We start from the raw sequence: 19,527 nt of genomic DNA, 5'->3' as shown, positions 1-19,527 counted from the left end.
TTTTTTTTTTTTTTTTTTTAATATAGCAGCCATTCCAATTTGTGGTCCTGTTCCCACCTCTTGCACATTCTTTTGGAAATTGTTTTTGGCAAATCTCTGCCATCTTCCTAATAAAATGTGCAATAACTTCCTTTATGTAGCTGAAAGCCCTTTAAACCTTGTTCTTAATTGCTGAGGGTTTGCCTCTGTGCCTTTAAGATGTATTGAGATTTATAGTTTTATTACTTCTGCACTTAAATAATGCAGTTTTCTCCTATCTGATCTGCCAGAGACATCAATGAAAATATTTCAATTAATGCAAAATGCCACTGCTGTAGTTATTACTTGCTTGAAAAGCTGAAGAATGTTAGTGCTGTTCTAATACCTTTCATGATGACTTCTGGTTCAAGCTTTTTTGATTTTAAGACTTTTTACTTGACTTACAAAAGACACCTTATTGGACCTTGAAGTGCCATATTTGCATGATTTGTCCATACCTTTTCACCCTCGGTCATGTTTTGCGCTCTGCTTTGCTTCTGTGTTTTCCACTGATGTGCAGTTCTGACTGGATGTGATCAGTTCAGCACAAGATCTGCATTTGGCTTATGCTTCCAGCTTTAGAACTATCTTTAATGCAAAGCAGGCTATATTGTCATCTCAATTACAGCAGGGCCAATCCAGTGTAATTTCACTAGTTTTTATGTTGCTTGGAACTGCTTTTCATTAGTTATATATCAAATTGTCTATCTGGAATGGGTTTATCTTTTTTATTTCTTTGCATTTGTATATTGATTTGTTCCTCTGAAGTGATGTGTTTGTCATGAAATGTGCAATATCCCCCATACCGTGGAAGGTCATAAACATTTATAAACTGCTTAGACCAAATGTAGCTAATCTTGGGAGAATATCATAGTTCTTCATCTCAACACAAAACCAATTTGATTTCCTTTTGCACAACAGCTTTGTGAAGGCCGTGAAATGTTGGTTGTACACAGGCTGTTCCTGTTTGATCTGTGGACAGCTGGCTTGCTGATATGGGGCTGGCTCTTTTCAGCAACAGCCTGCTGAATGGCCATGAAGTGGCTACAAGTTTATGGAACACTTTCCTCATATTTTTTTGCCATGGGAATATTTGCTTGACTTCCCAGGTGGAAAAGAAGAGGTAAACTCTTGAGACTGCAAAAGCTCCATGAAGGATGGTTCTTCCATGATCCTTCAGTGCTCAAGATAATTAGCACTGAGCATTGCTTAGCTTGATGGTGATGCACTTTGGCATTAATTGAAAGGCTCAAACCGGAAAATTTATTTAATACCTCAGGAAAAAAACCTACAATAAAAATTTCAACACATTTTCATTCTCTAGCTTTCTGAAAAGTCAAATTATTTCTTTTTATCAAATAAAAATCCAGTAATCTCTTAGATATTCAAGTGTTTGTTCTCACATATGGAAAACAGGAATTTCACAGGTTAATAAAGACACAATAAAATCCCCACCAGTCAGATATAAGGAGTTTAGATGAGTCTCCTGACCTACCCAGTCCCTGTGTGAGGCATGGATTTAATGGGAGGAAAGGGCTAACAGGTGTGCTGCCCTTCCTCAAATACTTGTTTGTTCCTCCAGATCATGTAACACTGGAGCAATTGTGTGTCCAACACAGCCAGAGCAGAGCTGGATTTGACCTCTAGGAACTCAAAGTTGCCCTTAAAGATAGCTGGCACTATAGCTCACTTAGAAGAAGAAACTTGATGCAGCATTGTCATGGATGTTAATATGAAATGAAATAGGACAGCACAGGACAAAACTTGGAAAAGATACAGCAGTGTCCTTTAAGCTGTTTATACCATCTTCACTCTCACAGTATTCAAATGTGACTTACAAAAAACTTCATCAAAAGTAATTCTGTGTTTATCTTAGTCTTTGCTTAATAAAGCAGTGATATTGTACCATTTAATACATATTCATATTTAAGGACTACCAAATTCTTTCTTCTCATTTGTCTCTCATTCACTAAATTAGGCAGAAATACTGTTTTCTATAAATAGAATAGATTTTCCATATTTCTTCATATTTTGGACAAAGCTGAAGAAAAACCTAAACAGAGTATTGACTGCCTTCATAACCTTTAAGGACTACTCAAATTTGCTTTCCAGAATTGTTTCAAACATAAAAAGGATACTTATCACAATGATATAAGTTATCTAAATGCTCAGAGAGACCGAATATGCAATACTGTATGATTCATATTACTCTCACAAACCTGATGCTTTGAATGTGTCTCCAGTCACAGTCAGACTACCTTCCTTGTTTTTAGTGCTGGGTAAAATATTACTTTTCTCATTCTATCTGTACAGGAATCATATGGTTCATCTCTGTCCCCTTCAAGAGGTTTTCAACCCAATGGCAAGTTTCACTCAGAGAAGGGGTCAAAGCCTCGAAGATAATGAAGTTTTATAGATACCATAAATGCAGTTGGATAGACAGAAGTAATAGACAGTTATGTAAGTGCAGAGGAAGCAATAGCATGGATATATCTCCTGTTCTACAGAAACAATGTATTCATATCTCGACATGTATTCATACCTTAACTGTTAGATATACTTCAGTGAGAGCTCACACTTTGTTAGGAAAAGAGAATCACAACTGGACATTGATAGTGATAGGATTTTCAAAAAGAAGTCTTTGATATTTCTATCCCTAATTTATCTTACACTCAGAGGCAAAATGTTAATAGAATAATTTAAGATGGAAGGGACATAATTAAGGTCATTTGGTCCAACCCCTCTCAGAGCAGGGTGAATTTTGAAGTTTAGTAAGTGGTAAGAGACATAGAAAAGTGATTCTCATGTGATCATATATTAACAGGGCTTATGTAGTTTAGACAAGATGCTTCTCTTTGTAAAATGTTTAGTGTGGATGATCATGGCATTGCCATATCTGTAAATTTCAAGAAAGGACTGAATGAAAAAGATTTTGATCTTTGAAAGTAACCCAATAAAAAATAATTAAGAAAAAAAAAAAAACAGCATATGCTTTGTTTATCTGTATTTGAAGACTTTAACTTCAGCTGGCATTGTACCCAATTGTGCATAGCCCTTTGCCAAATCATCTTAGTTTCTTGCAATAAGCTTATCTTGTTTTGGTCTCTGCTAGCTCCTCAAATTCATGTGAGTGCAACATAGCTGTTTGTAACATAATGGTCTATGTTATCAATCAGATGCTTTTTGTTTTAAATGCAGTTTACAGCTTGTATATGAGAAGGGTGTGTATCAGATGCTGGGAAGACCTTGTCTTTAGGTATCAGATGGGTGAAGATCACAAAAGCTTGCACCATGGTCACATGCCCAGAGTTTGGCTCCACAGGCTCTGATTGTCAAATGCAATATATATTTTTCCTTGATTGATGTGTTTTTAATTACTTCATCTTGTGGTTTCACACTGTCTAATCATATCACATTCCAAACACGATGTAATGCAATTCACTTTTTTTTTTTTCCTGTCTCTGACTAAATTAACAATGAAGACGTATGGGAAATGCTCTACAGAATAGCTTATCCACCTTCACCTTCTCCTTAGGTTTTTTTAAAATTTTTTCAAGATTACTTTAGGCTTTCCTTGTAACTGAACAGCTTGCTCCCTTCAGCCATTTCCTCAGGGAGTTTTCTGTCTTGCCTTGCCATTTATCATTATTACTTTCTTCATTTGCATAGTTTCTTTTGTAATTTCTTTTTCTGTTCCATTTGTTCTGTATCTCTTTGGTTTAGGGTGTTTCTTTTCATTTTCAATTTATTCTTATTTAGAGTTACACTTTGTAGCTTGCATTATCTTTGCCAAACACAGCAATACTTTATGATAATCACTCTTTTTTCTTCTTGAAGATTATTCACTTTAATCCCCATAGCTCCAATCTCAAGTGACTAATGTTTTGATCACTTATTCATTATGGTTTTTATTTCATATTTCACTGTCTGTATCATTCTGTTTTGATTAGTTTCTCTGTATATCTTTGTTTTCTGTTACCTCCTCCTGTGGCTGTATAGTCTACCCCTACTCTTGCATGCTCAATCATCTCTTAAAAATTCACAAGGTAAAACTATTGACCTGTAGCTCTTAAAAAAAAAAAGTATATCCCAGATGGTAACAAATTATAAACTCTGAAGTTGGCAGCTGTTAACAAGACCACAATGTTTTCTGCTGTTGTCTCCAGTTTGACACCTCTAAGTGCAGACTGATTTGTTAAACAGGTCAGTCAGTCACATATGCAGACAAATACACACTTAGTGAAAATACTGCCTAAAGATTTTCCTGTCTCTGAAACATAAAAACTTTCTGGAGACTTGAGGGCCAAATTTTGAAACATTCAATAATAAAATAATTTTAATAAAGAACTTTATTGATGCTATCACGTTATTAAATTCATATCAGGAAGGACCTCCAAATACATAAGTACTCAAGCACTTACTGAGACTTGATGAATTTTGTAGCCTTTTCTCAAACTGGTCCTGCAGTAGCTGTGCCATTATTGGTAGCTGCACTAAGTTCTTAAATCTTTCGTTCAGGCAGTGTGGAAGTCATCATACAGGAATTACCGTTTGCTTCGTCCCTCATTTGTACCTTTTTGGGCTTTTGGAGTGGGGGGACGCTACTGAATAAATCAAGAGTGTTTGAATTAAGTCACCAAATAATCAGTTCTGAAAGAATCCAGAATTAATGTTCATTTGTGCCAGAATAACTTGGATTCCCTTGATTTTTGCTGATACAGCTCACAGAATTTATTCCCTCTCTTTTGTCTGGGTTCCTCATTTCCTCTTAGTTTCTCTTCAAATTACACAAATAGTCATCTTTATAGTTTTTACTTCTAGCCAAACCAGATATTATTACAATCAACATAGTTTTATGGTTTTTCTCCCTGCGCTTTAGCAGAATTTCACTGTTGCATTAGATGTGGGAATCCAGCACATCTGGAAATATGTCTGTGCATTTTCTCCCTCACTGATTGAAGGTCCTGTTTTCAATTTGATTAGACAAGATTAGTAAATGGGGGAAAATGGGAGTTGAATTTGTTAGTGACAGAAGCAGAAGAGTTTGATGAAAAATGACCAGTGGTTTATTTTAATTTTCTTTAAATGAAGGCAAGGTGACAGATCACTCTTATTTTTACCAGAATACCCAGTTATTTTATTCTATGCCAGTCAGTGATGAGTTTTTAGAACTGTGTGTGATGAGTAGTGTTAGAAATCCTGAGAAGTCTTACATTGTGGTGAAAATTGTAGTGGTTGACATGCAGTTGACATATTCTGAAGGAGTTATGAAATGAAAATAAATTATTTATGCAATGCCATGACTATTACATTAATGCTTCTTAATATGAAAGCCTATTGTCAAAGTTTTGTGTCCATGCTTAGATAGCAAAATGAATAGTCTGATTTTCAGAGGCATTCATAGTTTTTTCTACTTGTTTCATCAAGTTAATTAACAATATTTAACTTTAAGCATGTGAAAGCTGCAGCATGAATGCTGTTGATTCAGTTCTCTTCCAACTCAGTAAGAACTATCCGTGTGCTTCAATTTCTTGCTTAACAAGGATGATACGTTTGGGTCCTCAAAAATGGATTTAAGTGTGTATGGTTGGGTATCTAGACTTGACACCTGACCTATGTTTGCTTATCGTGGATGTATTTCAGTTGATTATGATCGCTAGACATATTTTTCAGATTAAGTGTCATATACTTTTAAAAGGCTCGTTTCCTTCTTTCATTATATGTTATGCAACACAATTGAAAATGGGATCATTTGTTCGTGCGAAGTCTTCCATTCACATTGCTGGGCATGTTTACAGGTGCTGAGTGGCACAAAGGCTCTAAAATTGGGCAGATGTTATATTAAAAGTGGATTGTTGATCAGCAATCAAATTTAATGTATGTTCTTTGTGATGATTCTTCAAAATTTAAAATTTCTCATTTTAGAGTTCAGTTACCTGAACCAGGGACAAATAATTAATCCATTTCCATTTTAGTGGTTTCAATTTCTTTTGTATCAATCTTTCTGCTTTGTCTAGTGCATTGGGTTTGCGTGGCAAGGTTTTGCTAATGGAGGGGCTACAGGGGTGGCTTCTGTGAGAAGCTGCTAGAAGCTTCCCCCATGTCCGACAGACCCAATGCCAGCCGGCTCCAAGACAGACCCGCTGCTGGCCAAGGCCAAGCCCATCAGTGATGGTGGCAGTGCCTCTGGGATAACAGATTTAAGAAAGGGAAAAAAACCCAACCAACCTGGAGCAGAGCAGTAGCTGGAGAGAGGAGTGAGAATATGTGAGAGGAACAACTCTACAGACACCTAGGTCAGTGAAGGAGGGGGAGGAGGCAGCCCATGGAGAAGACCATGGTGAGGCAGGCTGCAGCTCATGGAGGATGATGGTGGAGCAGATATCCACCTGCAGCTCATGGAGGACCCCATGCTGGAGCAGGTGGATGCCCAAAGGAGGCTGTGGCCCTGTGAGAAGCCCAAGCTGGAGCAGGCTCCTGGCAGGACCTGTGAACCTGTGGAGAGAGGAGTCCATGCCAGCGTGGGTTCACTGGCAGAACTTGTGACCCCATGGGGGACGCATGCTAGAGCAGTCTGTTCCTGAAGGACTGCATCCCATGGAAGGGACCCAGGCTGGAGCAGTTTGTGAAGAACTGCAGCCCGTGGGAAGGACTCAACGCCGGAGCAGGGGAAGAGTGTGAAGAGTCCTCCCCCTGAGGAGGAAGGAGTGGCAGAGACAACTTGTAATGAACTGACCACAACCCCCATTTCCCATTCTTCTGTGCCACTTGGGGAGAGGAGGGAGAGAATTCAGGAGTAAAGTTGAGCCCGGAAAGAAGGGAGGGGGGGAGGGAAGGTGTTTTCAGATTTGGTTTTATTTCTCATTACTTAACTCTGATATGATTGGCAATAAAATAATTTCCCCCAACTGAGTCTGTTTTACCCATAATGATAATTGGTGAGTGATCTCCCCCTGTCCTTATCTCAACCCACGAGCCTTTCATTGTATTTGCTCTCCCCTGTCCAGCTGAGGAGGGGAGTGGTAGAGTGGCTTTGGTGCACCTAGTGTCCAGCCAAGGTCAAATCCACCACATCTAGATATTAAGAAGCAAATGGATGGTTTTCTTACAACCACTTACAATACATAAATACCCAATTGCTTTAAATAATCCTGGTTTGTTGTGAGGACTCTTGTGAAAAAGAGGTCCATAAATGTCATATACAAATTAACTAAGAAAGTGATTCCTCATCTGTCCCTCCCTCTGACTGATATACCATGAACAGTGAGGACAGGATTCTGGTTGCTTATCCAGCCATAATACCTGCAAAGCAAAATTTCTAAAGCTTTAAGACCGCAATACTGATACCTCAGGTTAGGGACAACTTTCTCTTTAAGATTGCTTTTTAAAACTTAGATGTCTTCTTCGATCAGAAGAATGTTGTTAAAGTCACTTTGAAAAACTAATCTGTTGTTTATGATTGCTTATTTTCTCCTAGAAATAATGGATTACTGACTACTTTTAGATTACTTTTGAGTCATGCACTCCTTGAAATACAGCTGGCAGAAGTAGTGCCTGTAGTTTTGATTTAATGCAACCTCCAACCTTTAGAGAGAGATTGGTGGTCCTTCTTGAAATAGTCTGTGTTGCTCAGCCCCAACACAATTCCCAATCTGCAAACTGCAGTCTCACTGTATAGATAAGATTTTTCAAGAGATGTTAAAGGAATTAAATGCCCTCTTCCTCTTTCCATTGAATTACACTGGGTGTTAAGTGCCTTATGCGTCTTTAAAAATAAATTTGTTACTATTAATTTCTGTAACATCATTTTTCATCCTTGAGATAAGTGTGACTGTGAAGTTCACATCAGAACCTAGGGTTTAATTTTCACTGCAACTAGCATTTAATTCTCAAAATTCCAGTCTGATACAGACTTTCCTGGCCTTAGATTTTAAAAGCCAGTATTTCCTAGCTCAGGTTTGTTATCCTTTTTCTTACAGAGTTAGAGCAGTTGAGCTGAGGACCGATCTACCTCAAGCACCCCTATTCTCTTGTACTTGCTAAGCAAACCTTTTTGACCTTGCTTAGATTTAGTGTCTTGACAAAGAATTAGCAACTAACAGCACATAAAAGATCCCAGACAGACATTATTTTGAACAAGTGAAATCATGACTCCAAAGAAAAGTGCTTCTTCCTTCATTAGTCTGCTCCTTTTGTAATGCACATTTGTTTTCATGGGTGAGGCACTTAGTGTCTAACTAGGAACTGCCGTGACAATTACATAAGGTTTTTTCCCCAAAGTCCATACTCTACTCAGCTTATTCCATAACCAGAGACTAGTGTCTGGATCATATATATGATCCATACAATAATTTAAAATTGTACCTCATGTTTTAAAGTCCACATTTAAAAGAAGATTCTGTGTATTATAACCCCTTCACGTTGGCTTTATTTCTTGTTTCAACTTTTCCTCTTTCTTTTAAGCATTACTTCTGTAGTTTTCTCATGAATATTTAAATGTCTTTGGAGACTTTGCTAATGTGTACGTAGAAGTCAAGTACCTTTGCAAAAGGTGCTTAAGCATATAAATCTCTCTTTTTTTTTTTTTAATGTGAGTGCAACTAGGCAACCTTCATATTGCTGACCTGTTTCACTTTGTTCTTGACACAAATCCTATTTGAGTCACAATGTCTAGCCCTGCAGATAATTGGTTTATATCTTTCTGGGCAAGTAATGAATTCTTCAAGATGACAAAAAGGTTTAGACCTTAAAAAAGAGGAGCTTCAGGAACATTTCCCAGAATGCCTTTATGTGTTTGATAGTACTAGTATAAAATTCAAATAACTTGAGGCATTCTTATAGTTGGTTTGATATGGCCAGAAAACTATAACAATAAAACCAAGGGTGAAAAGAATCAGGATAGTAAAAGGATAAATTTATTGGGAAAGATTAAAAGCCGTGTTTCTAACCATGTTGTCTTCCTGGAGGTAAAAACAGAAAGAAATTAACTATGATCAGAAGAAAAAAATTAAGAACCATATCCCAATTTTCAAAGAATTATTTGCAATTATACATACTGCATTGTGCACCCTTGCATCTCAGTAACTTACAGAAGTTGCTTATAAAAAAACTGTAGCAAAAGTGATTATCTGCTTGTAGCAATTTTGCAGAACCCTATCAGCTTTCATGCATCGGGGCCTGTTTACACAGGGGCTTTTGTCCTTTGTAAAGTATTTGCTGTAAAACTGGTGCGTTATGTCCATCCAAGATAGCAGGACACAAACTTTACCTTCAGGATTTGGTATGAGCACACAACACAATTACTGATGACCAGCTTTCAAGCAATTAAAGCCATACCACTGCCTCCAGCAAGTACTATGATGTACCGTGGCTTTTTTTTCCCTTATAAATATAGTGTTAATGAGCAGCCTTACCCTTCAGCTAGCTTCTTCAGAAGCAGAGGCATAGTTGAAGTACTTTGATTTCCCCCCTCCCGGGTTAGCAAAAATGTAGGACTTTACTACAAACTCTGAATGAATATTCATCACCATTGTTTTGCAGCTTTCACTTTTTTCTAGGTGTTAAAAGCCCCACATCAGTTCCAACAGTGTTAGAAACTTTTCTGTCTGCATGCTTTTAAAATTTATGTTTTTAATTTGCTCAATTGCTTGTAGGGTTTTTGTGTTGAGAGAAATAAAGTATTTTGTTTAACCATCCAAATATTTCGCTTCAAACTGCTGCAAGACTGCGTTGCAAAATTTCTTTCTGTTCTCCTTGAGCTGAGCTGTCTGGGGAAAGCTTGTCCTTCCCCACGGGGGCAGGGCACAGCACCTAATGCTGCCCAACGAGGGGCACCTGTGGCACCAGGCACACCTGCGGTGCCAGGTGGGGGGGGCTCCACACCCAGGAGAAGGTCAGAAGGAAGGCACTTGTGCAGGGAGCAGCTTAGAAACAAAGGAGGTAGGAAACAATTCAACAAAATATAACAAAGTACCTGTTTTTGGGAATATTATGATACAGGTACTTTGTTTAGAATATAAAATTCTTCAGAAAAAATGGTGACTACAATGAATGCAAGAAAACTGATAGCAGCTTTGATGGTCTTTGATGAAACAACTGAGAGAGGAAGATTTTTGTTTTCTACATGGTAAGGTAGCACTGATAATTGTATGTATATACCTTAATTGCTTGCAGTGTTTGTGCTCATTTTGAGGTTTCACTGTTGCCATAATCTGTGAGAAATAACAGTAGTTTCTCACTTCATTAGCTGGTAAAATGTGAGATATAAAAGCAAGGTGCCTGAATGGGGATTGTCCTCTTCTAACTTCTTTCCAGAATCTTCTGTTACAGACTCAATTTTATACTTTATAAATCATCTAACTTATTTATAAATCAGTTAGGAAACTGTTGGGTAATATATGTTTTGTGCATGACTAATAAATTCATTATCTGGCCAATAAATTACTACCATACCTTAAATTCAGTAGTGTATTACAAAAATAAAAAAGCTTCTATATGTAGTAGGTGCTTAAAATTTATCACTTATACATCAGAGTATGAAACTTTAGGGTAAGTGAAAAGAGGAAACCATTGCATGTAAGTCACACTCTGTCCTCACTCAATACTATGCTGAACTGTTGAAATGAAAGACCATTAATTCAGTTAAAATGTATGCTGAATATAGAATAAAAAATGTTGGTGGCTTCTATACGTTGGCTAGTGGTATTTTAATGCTCAACCAGCTGGTTGGAGCAGACATAATCTATTGTAATTAATTTGCCATTTTTTTCTTACTCATCCACCCAAATTTTTCTTCTAAGCATGTTATATCTGCATTAAGTTTTGGGATATGTCTCCTTTCTTTTTCTGATAATGTTTATTTCTTGCAGTGTCTTATTAACACCATCATACTTCCTCTTCTTCTCATTCTTTTGAATTGTTCTGTGATACTTTCCACTAAAAATCACTTTATCAGCCTCTCCCAGATCATAGATTTTTTTTAAATTAAAATATGCAGTGCTCTTACTACCCAAGGCTCTGGTAGTAGCAAATAGCTTCCTGAGTTAGTGACACATGGCACGTGCTCAGCTCCATCATGCTTTATAGCTCCCAAGGGAACAGCTTCAAATGACACTGTGCAAAGTGTCTTAACTGTCATACGGCAATTCGAAAACATATCAGTTAGTGCCATAGTAACATGGCAGACTACTTGTAAGCAAGAAGTGCACTTAGAGGAAGGATCAAGATATGAAATGTCTCACCAGCCAGGACATAAATAGCCTTTCTGGTTAGTTTGTAGAAGGCACTTGAACCTTACCTAGTTCTGGATGTGCAATTTCAGGTGTGGGTGAGGTAGCTGAGGACAATTGGGGTTACTGTTGTCTGAAGTACTGCCACCCATTCACTGAGCTATGATAACTCTGTTTGTAGCCCATACAGATTATGAAAGAATAGATGTGAGTTTTAGCAGCTCTCAACAAGCTTTACATTAATCCTGTGCACATTTCATGATGATTTAAATGAATGCATTTCACTTGACAATTACATGCATAAAAAAATAGAAGCATTTCCTGGCTGCTGTTACCCATAGTATCTACTTCACCTAGTTTAGATTAAAATGCTAAACTTTTGAGAATTTAGCTGTCTGTACTTAGTGGTGAGGGACACCTGGGTTATCTCAACATCTGTGGGTATGTGTCTTATAGATTTGTCATCCTCCAGAAGTGGATGCCTACTGAATGCAGAGGTAGCCAGGATGAATGTCTTTGAGTAGATCTTAACTGTTAGCTGAAACAGGAATCCCATTCTCGAGAGCCAGGCATTGCTTGTATGTCTGAAAATGCCAGTTGTAAACAATATTTTTCTTCCTGCACACCTTTTCTAGTTTATTCATCTGAAGGAACCCAAATGGGTGGAATAGCCTCTCAAAGATTAAGGCCCTGGAGGAAGTCCACAATTTCTGTCTAAGCCAAGAAGGAAAAAACAGCTCCTGAATGACAGGTATGGAAAGAGTTTAAAATCAATGCTTTATAAAAATTGTGACTAGTTAAATTGTAGAATAACTCTGAAACATTTGATCCAAATATAAGGCTTTACAGAAATTGACTTTAAGTGATATTATTTATTTTTATGTTGAAAGTGTGTGTCTGATGCTACATACCATGCTCTGTAGTGTTCTATTCCCAGCACATTTTCAGGCATAGGATGAACTGCAAAGAGTGTATTTCCAAGTAGTGTTCTGATGAAGAAAAAGGCATGGTGTATGGCCTGTTAGAAGAGCTAGTTCATTTAAATATTAATCAGAACTGCAATTGATCTCTAAAGCTTCTAATTGCTCATTGAAGACCAGAAGTTATAGTTTTATACTAGTTAATATTAGGAAAAGTATGTGCTGTTAGATCTCAGAGGGGTCATCTCAAGGATTTTGACTGACACAAATGTTTGTTGGTAGGACAGTAGGCATCAGGGTATCAATACAGAGTTCACTTCAGATATGCTTGTACCAACAGTCATTTAAATGATACAGGATATCTGTATCCGTGTCAGGCATATAAAATAGTCATGATGCAATGCATTTCTCCCTCCTCTATTAACGAAATGAAAACGTATCACAACTCTTATGAGGTAAGTGAATTCTAAAGATACTGTTTGAAGTAGTTGTATGTTGTGAACTGCATATTAAAGTGCATTTTAGACTTTTTGAGCGGCTGTTCTAAGTGGACAGGTGAATACAGCTCAGTTTTTGCAGTCAATGCAGGCCTCTCAAAGTAAAGAACATCCCATGGAAAGAAAAAGTAACTTTTATTCCTCTAAAATAATGGTAAAAAATAGGTAGCAACAAGCAGACAAGTTGTCAATATGTCATGTCATGCTGAAGTATGCTCCATTGTTTCTAGAATAAAGCTTGCAAGCTTTATGCAGTGAACTTTTGTGTAAGTTAAACTTTGCTTGTAATAACAAACTATTACATGCTCTGCTGGTGTAGAAAATGACATTTTTCTTTGAGCTATGTTAGTTTTAAAATGATTTGAATAATGGTACACTTATACATCCAAATCAATTTCTTATTCTAATAACCCCATGTTTTTGAAACAACGTTGACTTGTATAAACATGTTTAGTTGCGATTGAATTTTATTCTCCCATTAACAAACACTGTTCAGTCATAGTGTTCAATTACTAAATTAATTAACATGTCTGTAACTCTAATTGTGTACATGTCAATCAAAATAAAAGGAAAAAATATGACAAAGAATCTGCCTGGCAAACAAAATAGGCTTATTATAGGAAGTGAAGGTAAATTGAAAAATGAAACTAAATGTGTTTATCTACAGTAAACAGGAGTTCTTTTTCTATTTTTTCCTATCTGTTTCAATTTAGGGTTTTTTTAAGAAATCATGTTTATATAGTTCCTTAAATATTACAAGAACTCTTTTATGCTTATATTGACTGCCTGTCAGTCTGCATCTGATACTACGTGCATTGTTCAACATCATCTAGCTACTGATCTCTGGTACAGTAGAGACATACTATTCTGTGTATTAGAAGGTGAAATAATTCTAGTTTTCAAGGGATGAGATTTCTTCTCAAATATTATTATATGATGTAATTGTATTAATGTATGTATGCTTTGGGGTTGGGGAGGGAAGAAGTATCCCAGAAAGCTTTCCTCATAAATCTTCATAAATTACTTAATGAGGGTTTTCATCAGACTCTTCTGAACGTTCTTTTAATCTTCCTGTGTTCTAATTTAATTTGCTGTTCCATGTAATTAAAAAAAGAAAAAAAAAAGAAAAAAAAAAGAGTTCTTTTTTCCTCTTTTTCTGCCCATATTGTAAGGGTATATTGACAATGCGAAGCCTATCTTAATAGCATATCTCAGATACAACTCCACAACTAATCAGGAAAGAAAACCTGATAAGGACTCAAATGAATCCTACTACTGTGAGTTCAGAAAGTTAACAGTCCAATCATCACATTATGTTTGCTTTGTTCAGGCTGAAAATTGTTCCTCCACAAATAATTGTAGAGAAGTAAGCAAGACAGTTTGGTATGAAGGATTTACAAAACAAAAGGATGAATACAAATACCTGACCTCAAAATTAATTTGTATTGTAAACTAGTTTAATGCCTCTGGAAATTGCCTTATTGCATTATCATGTGGCCGATACTAGATTAAATGAAATATATCTGTATAACAGTACCAAAAATCCCCTGGAGGTTGGAACCTATACTTTTGGTCTTTTTATGGTAACTGAGACATTACAGATTTGGGAAGAAACAGGGCAAAAGTATGGGCAAGAAAGAAAGAAATTCCGGAGAACTTCATGTTGTGGTGTTTTTGTTTTGTTTTGTTTTTTTTTCCTCATAAATACAGCACTATGCTTCAATTCTGGAATTTTGCAGAATAGCCGAACCTATTTAGCTTTATCAGACTTGACTACTGCAAGCAAATAGTCTAGAAGTGTTTAAAATGACCGTTTATTGTGACCAACGTGAACTGCAGAACTGTGGAGATATCGGGTCCTCCGCTTGGGGCACAACAACCCCAGGCAATGCTACAGGCTTGGGGAAGAGTGGCCGGAAAGGTGCCTGGCAGGAAAGGACCGGGGGTTGAGTCACCATCCCTGGATGTATTTAAGATGTGTAGATGTGGCGCTTAGGGACATGGTTTAGTGGTGGACTTGGCTGTGTTAGGTTAGCAGTTGGACTTGGTGATCTTAAAGGTCTTTTCCAATCTAAATGATTCTATGATTCTATGTTGTAATACCACTAAATGTGGCTGAAGTAGTTGAATGACTGATGTTCTTAGTTGTGGTGCCCTATGTCCCTTCAATTAACACTATGGTGTTTGCAAAGCTGCAAGAGCCATTATGATGTTAGAGTATTTTCATGAAATGTTCCACATACCTTTTATAATGTCATTGGCAGTAACCCGTACAATTTATATACCATATATGGTTTAATATCCCATATCATCTTAGGGAGACATTACACAAAAAAAAAATCTCTAAAATAAATTAATATTACAAATTAGAAGACTGAAGTAAAAAAACAAAGAGCATGCAGATCACTTGCTGTTCAGAAGTCTTTAACTGAGAGTTTGCACATGCCTTATGTTCTCCAGAGGGGTGCAGCTTACCACATGCCTACAAAATCACAAAAGTTTGAACTGAACTGCAGTGCGTGGTGAAGCTTTGCTTATGAAATCTGCTTTATTTGGGGCTGACACTGTGCCATCCACAAGCTAGACTACTGTCCTGCCACTGCAGCTCTCTTGCAGTGTGACGGCTCTTGAGCTCTCCCTGTATCATGTGTAGATTGCATAGGCACCCCTGCAGTCTCACTGCGTACACAACCTCCCTGGGCAGTTCCATTCTGCACAGGCTTTACCTAGGTATTATATTTTCAGGATAAATTAGGTTCAGCAGCAACCTTAACTATAGCTTCCCTTAGTCACGCTAAATCAAACTTGTAATTCAGTTAGTATGGATTGTCCACTACAGTGGCTGCTTCTGTTATGCTACTATAATGTTATTGTCCTTTATACATAAGAGGGTCAGAAGAGGTCTGCGATGAAAAAATGGTGATCGGTAGTACTTAAGAGTAGCCTAACTACTATTTTGTTTTGCTTTGGTATTTGGAAAATACGACCCAGAGATCAGAATAATTCATGTTATGGGCAATTGGAGCCTGATGAATGATCAACAAAAGGAAAAAAGAAAAAGAGGAGTATTTCTGAATGTTAGAAACTTAATTTAAACAATATTTGGTTTATGGACATACGAAGTGTAAGCTGGCTGTTGAAGGCAGCCAAACTTGAGCAAATGGAATGGATGGGGACTTCCTGTAGGAAATACTCATGAAATTTATATAGGTGATGAGCTAAGGTCAAGATCAGCTGGGAATGACGTTGGAGATGTTCCTTGTTCTATACAGATACCAGAAAGCCACTTGGAGGTGAGGGGGTGTAAAAAATCAGTGAACTTAGTCCTTCCAATAGTTTCTATAGCAACCTCTAGTGCCTAACAGTTCTTTTTCTATACAGTGTTTTTTACCTGGCAAAATACACTAGCTCGTTTCAAAATGCCCTTTTCCTTGTAATCCTAGTGAGTGAATAATTTTCCTAAAGAAGGTGACAACTGAGAAGTATGCACAGAATTGTACTTGCAAGATAAAATTAGCCTTTGGGTATGTGTGAGGGAAAAGAAAAGTCTGAAGTTAGAAGTCTGAAAATGCAGGCAGTTTAGGCTGAAGGTGCTTCAATCAAAAGCTAAAGTTTTAATAGACTGCTGTGAGGACAACTGTTCTTTCATTGATGTTCTATTTGACCTTGTGAACTTGAGTTGTGGTATGGAAAGTGAACAGGAATACTTGACTCAAGTGTCTTACTCTCAAATCTGATATTCTTGGATCTGTGTTGTACCAAGATGATACTTCTCATCAAAGGAATTTCACCTGAGCACAAGTACAGGTTGACTGGAAATACCCCAAACTGAGGAGTTTTTCTTCCTAATTAGTAAAAAAATAGCCTGAGGAAAAAATAACTTATTGCCAGCTACCAACTCCTGGCTTTTCCAGGAACCAGACAGTGAAAATCATACTGATTCCTTTAAGTGAATGTGAGCTAAAATGTTTCATCACCATGGAACAGCATGCATATACAACCTAGTGAGAATTTTTCAGCCCTGCTGGTTTTAGAGTAGCAGATATTATTAATGAAGTAATTTTGTATTCATGGAAATGTCTTCAACGTTTCTGTAGTTCTTAATTTTAATTCAGTTTCAGCAATTCTGCCACTCAAGTAGCACCAAGTTTGGAACAGAAAACAAGCAAAAAATATTTGGTTCTCTGTGATGCTAGATTTACTTCAAACTTTGCTGGATCACCACCTCGTAACTGCAAGAATGAGGATACTGGCAAGTAGAACTTTAGTTGCTCTACTTGCATTTTTATTCTGTGGTATGTTTCATAATGTTCAGAGATTTAATATATTCCATTAGTGTCTATGCATTACTCCTCTCTATTAAGAGCACATGGCTAATGCCATTGGGCATGGCTTTGATAATTAAATTCTAAATACACCTAAAAACTTTTTGTTTTGGTACAATGAGCAATGTGAACTTTCAGAGTGTTTCAGTGAGATAAGTAGTTAACAGTGGATCACAGAGGTCACAATTAAAAGGAGCAAAACTAAGTAACAAGCTTAGAGGACTTCAATGAAACTGTATAAAATAAGATTAAGTACTTAGAAATCAATAAACAGTTATCTATCAATTATTAGGGCTTATGAAATTCCTATTCACTTAAGAGGAATTGTATTTGTGCTTAACAAGGTTACTGCTATATTAACTAGCTTAGAGTTCAGCCTAGAACTAAAGTTCAATTAGTGCCAAACTTTCATTTGGTGACATGAATACATTAGATCCTCAATTTGAGTATTTTAGGAGCATATTAATATCCAGTATAATGCTCGGTTTAAAACAATATGATGCTAACCTGTATAGCATGTACATGCAATGTATTTATGATACTTAGAAAAAAATGTCTAATGTCTCTTTTCAAAAAGGACAAACCAAAATAAAAACAAATCGGATCCAAAATTTGAATGTTAGGAAGTACTGGTCCAGTTCTAAATTTTGACCACTTTCTTTTGTGCGGTGCTAGTCAAATACTTTGGAAAAAAGACAACCTGGGTAATGAAAACAAAATAATTACATCAGCAAGGTATTCTACTGGGGCTAGTATTCTCTGTTTTTCTGCACTGTGCCATGTAGACCTACTTTCTGTGCCTGGGTTCATATGCACTGTCGAAACTGTATTTAAGAAATGATTGCTGAGATAACATTTGTTCTGTGTCTATTACTCTTATCAGAACAAATATAGATGTGATTGATTTGAATTTATGAAGTGTAATACTATTTATTTTTCCTAATGGCAAAATAGATATCTGCAATAAATAAAAGATGACATTCATTCCCTCTGTGCTTTTATGAGAGTAAAAGAAGTTTGCAAGGTGTTGGCAAGTCCATAAGATAAGGACATAAAAAGCTGTGCTATTGAACACAAAAGAATCCCCTAAGTCTCTATCACCTGTTCTCAGCCCTTGCAACCAAAACCTGAAAAAGTCTTGGTCATCCAACAAAATGTAATTGATCCCATTGTGCTTGCTTGGTGCTATATCAGACCATCATAGAACAAGCATAGCTTTTCATAGTATTTTAACACCTTCTAAATGTCAATATGAAGAAGCTGCATTTTCTTGTTGAGTATATCAATCTGGAACATAACTCTTTATATATAAAATGTTATTCATGGTAGTTGCTTAGTAAGTTACGTGCATATCCAGCCAGGCCTGCCAATTTACAAGGTATCAAAACTTAATATGATGACCATATGTCCACAATGTGATATGAATGAGAGACTGAGTCCATATGAAAGCTTTATATTATTTTCATTGATGTTTTATCACCAATTAACATTTATTTCAATATACTTTTGAAAAGAAATGGTATTTACACATCATAGTTCTGTAAATAATACAATCATCTTCCTTTGTCATCTAACAACTTCATTGTCAGACCTGTAAAAATAGCAGTGGCATAGTTACATTCCTTGCTTGAAAGGCATGACATTTTCACTTGTGATAAATGATTCAAGTCTGGAAACTGTTTTATTTCTTTGTAATTTTAAAAATAATACAGTTACTGTTCATTCAAGGTTCCTGATATTCCAGAATATGAATGTAGTCTGTTATTATATATTTGAGGGATTTCTTCATTCCCCTCTGTCTTCCAAACCTCAATGCTTTCTCTGCATTACCACTATCAGTTCTTGCCCTCTGGCAATAAGATCAAAATGAAGGTGGAATAACAGGGAATAAAATAAGAATAAAGAATGCAAAAGAAAGATGGACTGGGGGAAGAGTAGATGAAATGATTAAAGAAAGGGAAAATAAAAGATATGACACATGTAAAGCTGATATGTAACAAGGTTATGAATATTTTCATAGGACTTTTGTGGAGGTACCCAAATGAGTTTATTTCAACTTGCAATTCCGTGTGCGTGTATTCATTCAACATAATGAGAGTAGTGAAATACTCATTATATGTCAATAAATCTCACATTCACTGAGTTCTGTGCAGGAAAGGCTTACAAGTTTGGAAGAAACATGTTAACCCTGATGGATAGTAATCCTGTCTAGGAAAGGAGACCTAAGTCAAGCTTTTGAGACTCATTTTAAACTGGTCTTTCAAACAAGAACAAAGGAGTGCAGATTTTGAAAGTTCATTAACTGCATCTGTAAGCTCAGCATTTCATCGTGCAGAAAACAACTAATTTCTGTTGACTTGCAAATGTGTGTTTATTAAAAGTATGTGCTTTTAGACATACCTGGCCTAGTGAGGCCACAGGGACTTCCTCTGGCAAATGCAAGAAATTGGGCAGTGGGCACTATGTATTTTTTTTTTTTTTTTTAAAGTCATGTATTATGAGTTCCCAAGGGCAAATGCTTTTTTGTTTTGTTTTCCTT

The sequence above is a fragment of the Grus americana genome, chromosome 9, assembly GCF_028858705.1.
Source record: "Grus americana isolate bGruAme1 chromosome 9, bGruAme1.mat, whole genome shotgun sequence".
Taxonomy (NCBI): domain Eukaryota; kingdom Metazoa; phylum Chordata; class Aves; order Gruiformes; family Gruidae; genus Grus; species Grus americana.
The sequence above is the reverse complement of the archived record's forward strand: the minus strand, read 5'-3'. Positions refer to the sequence as shown.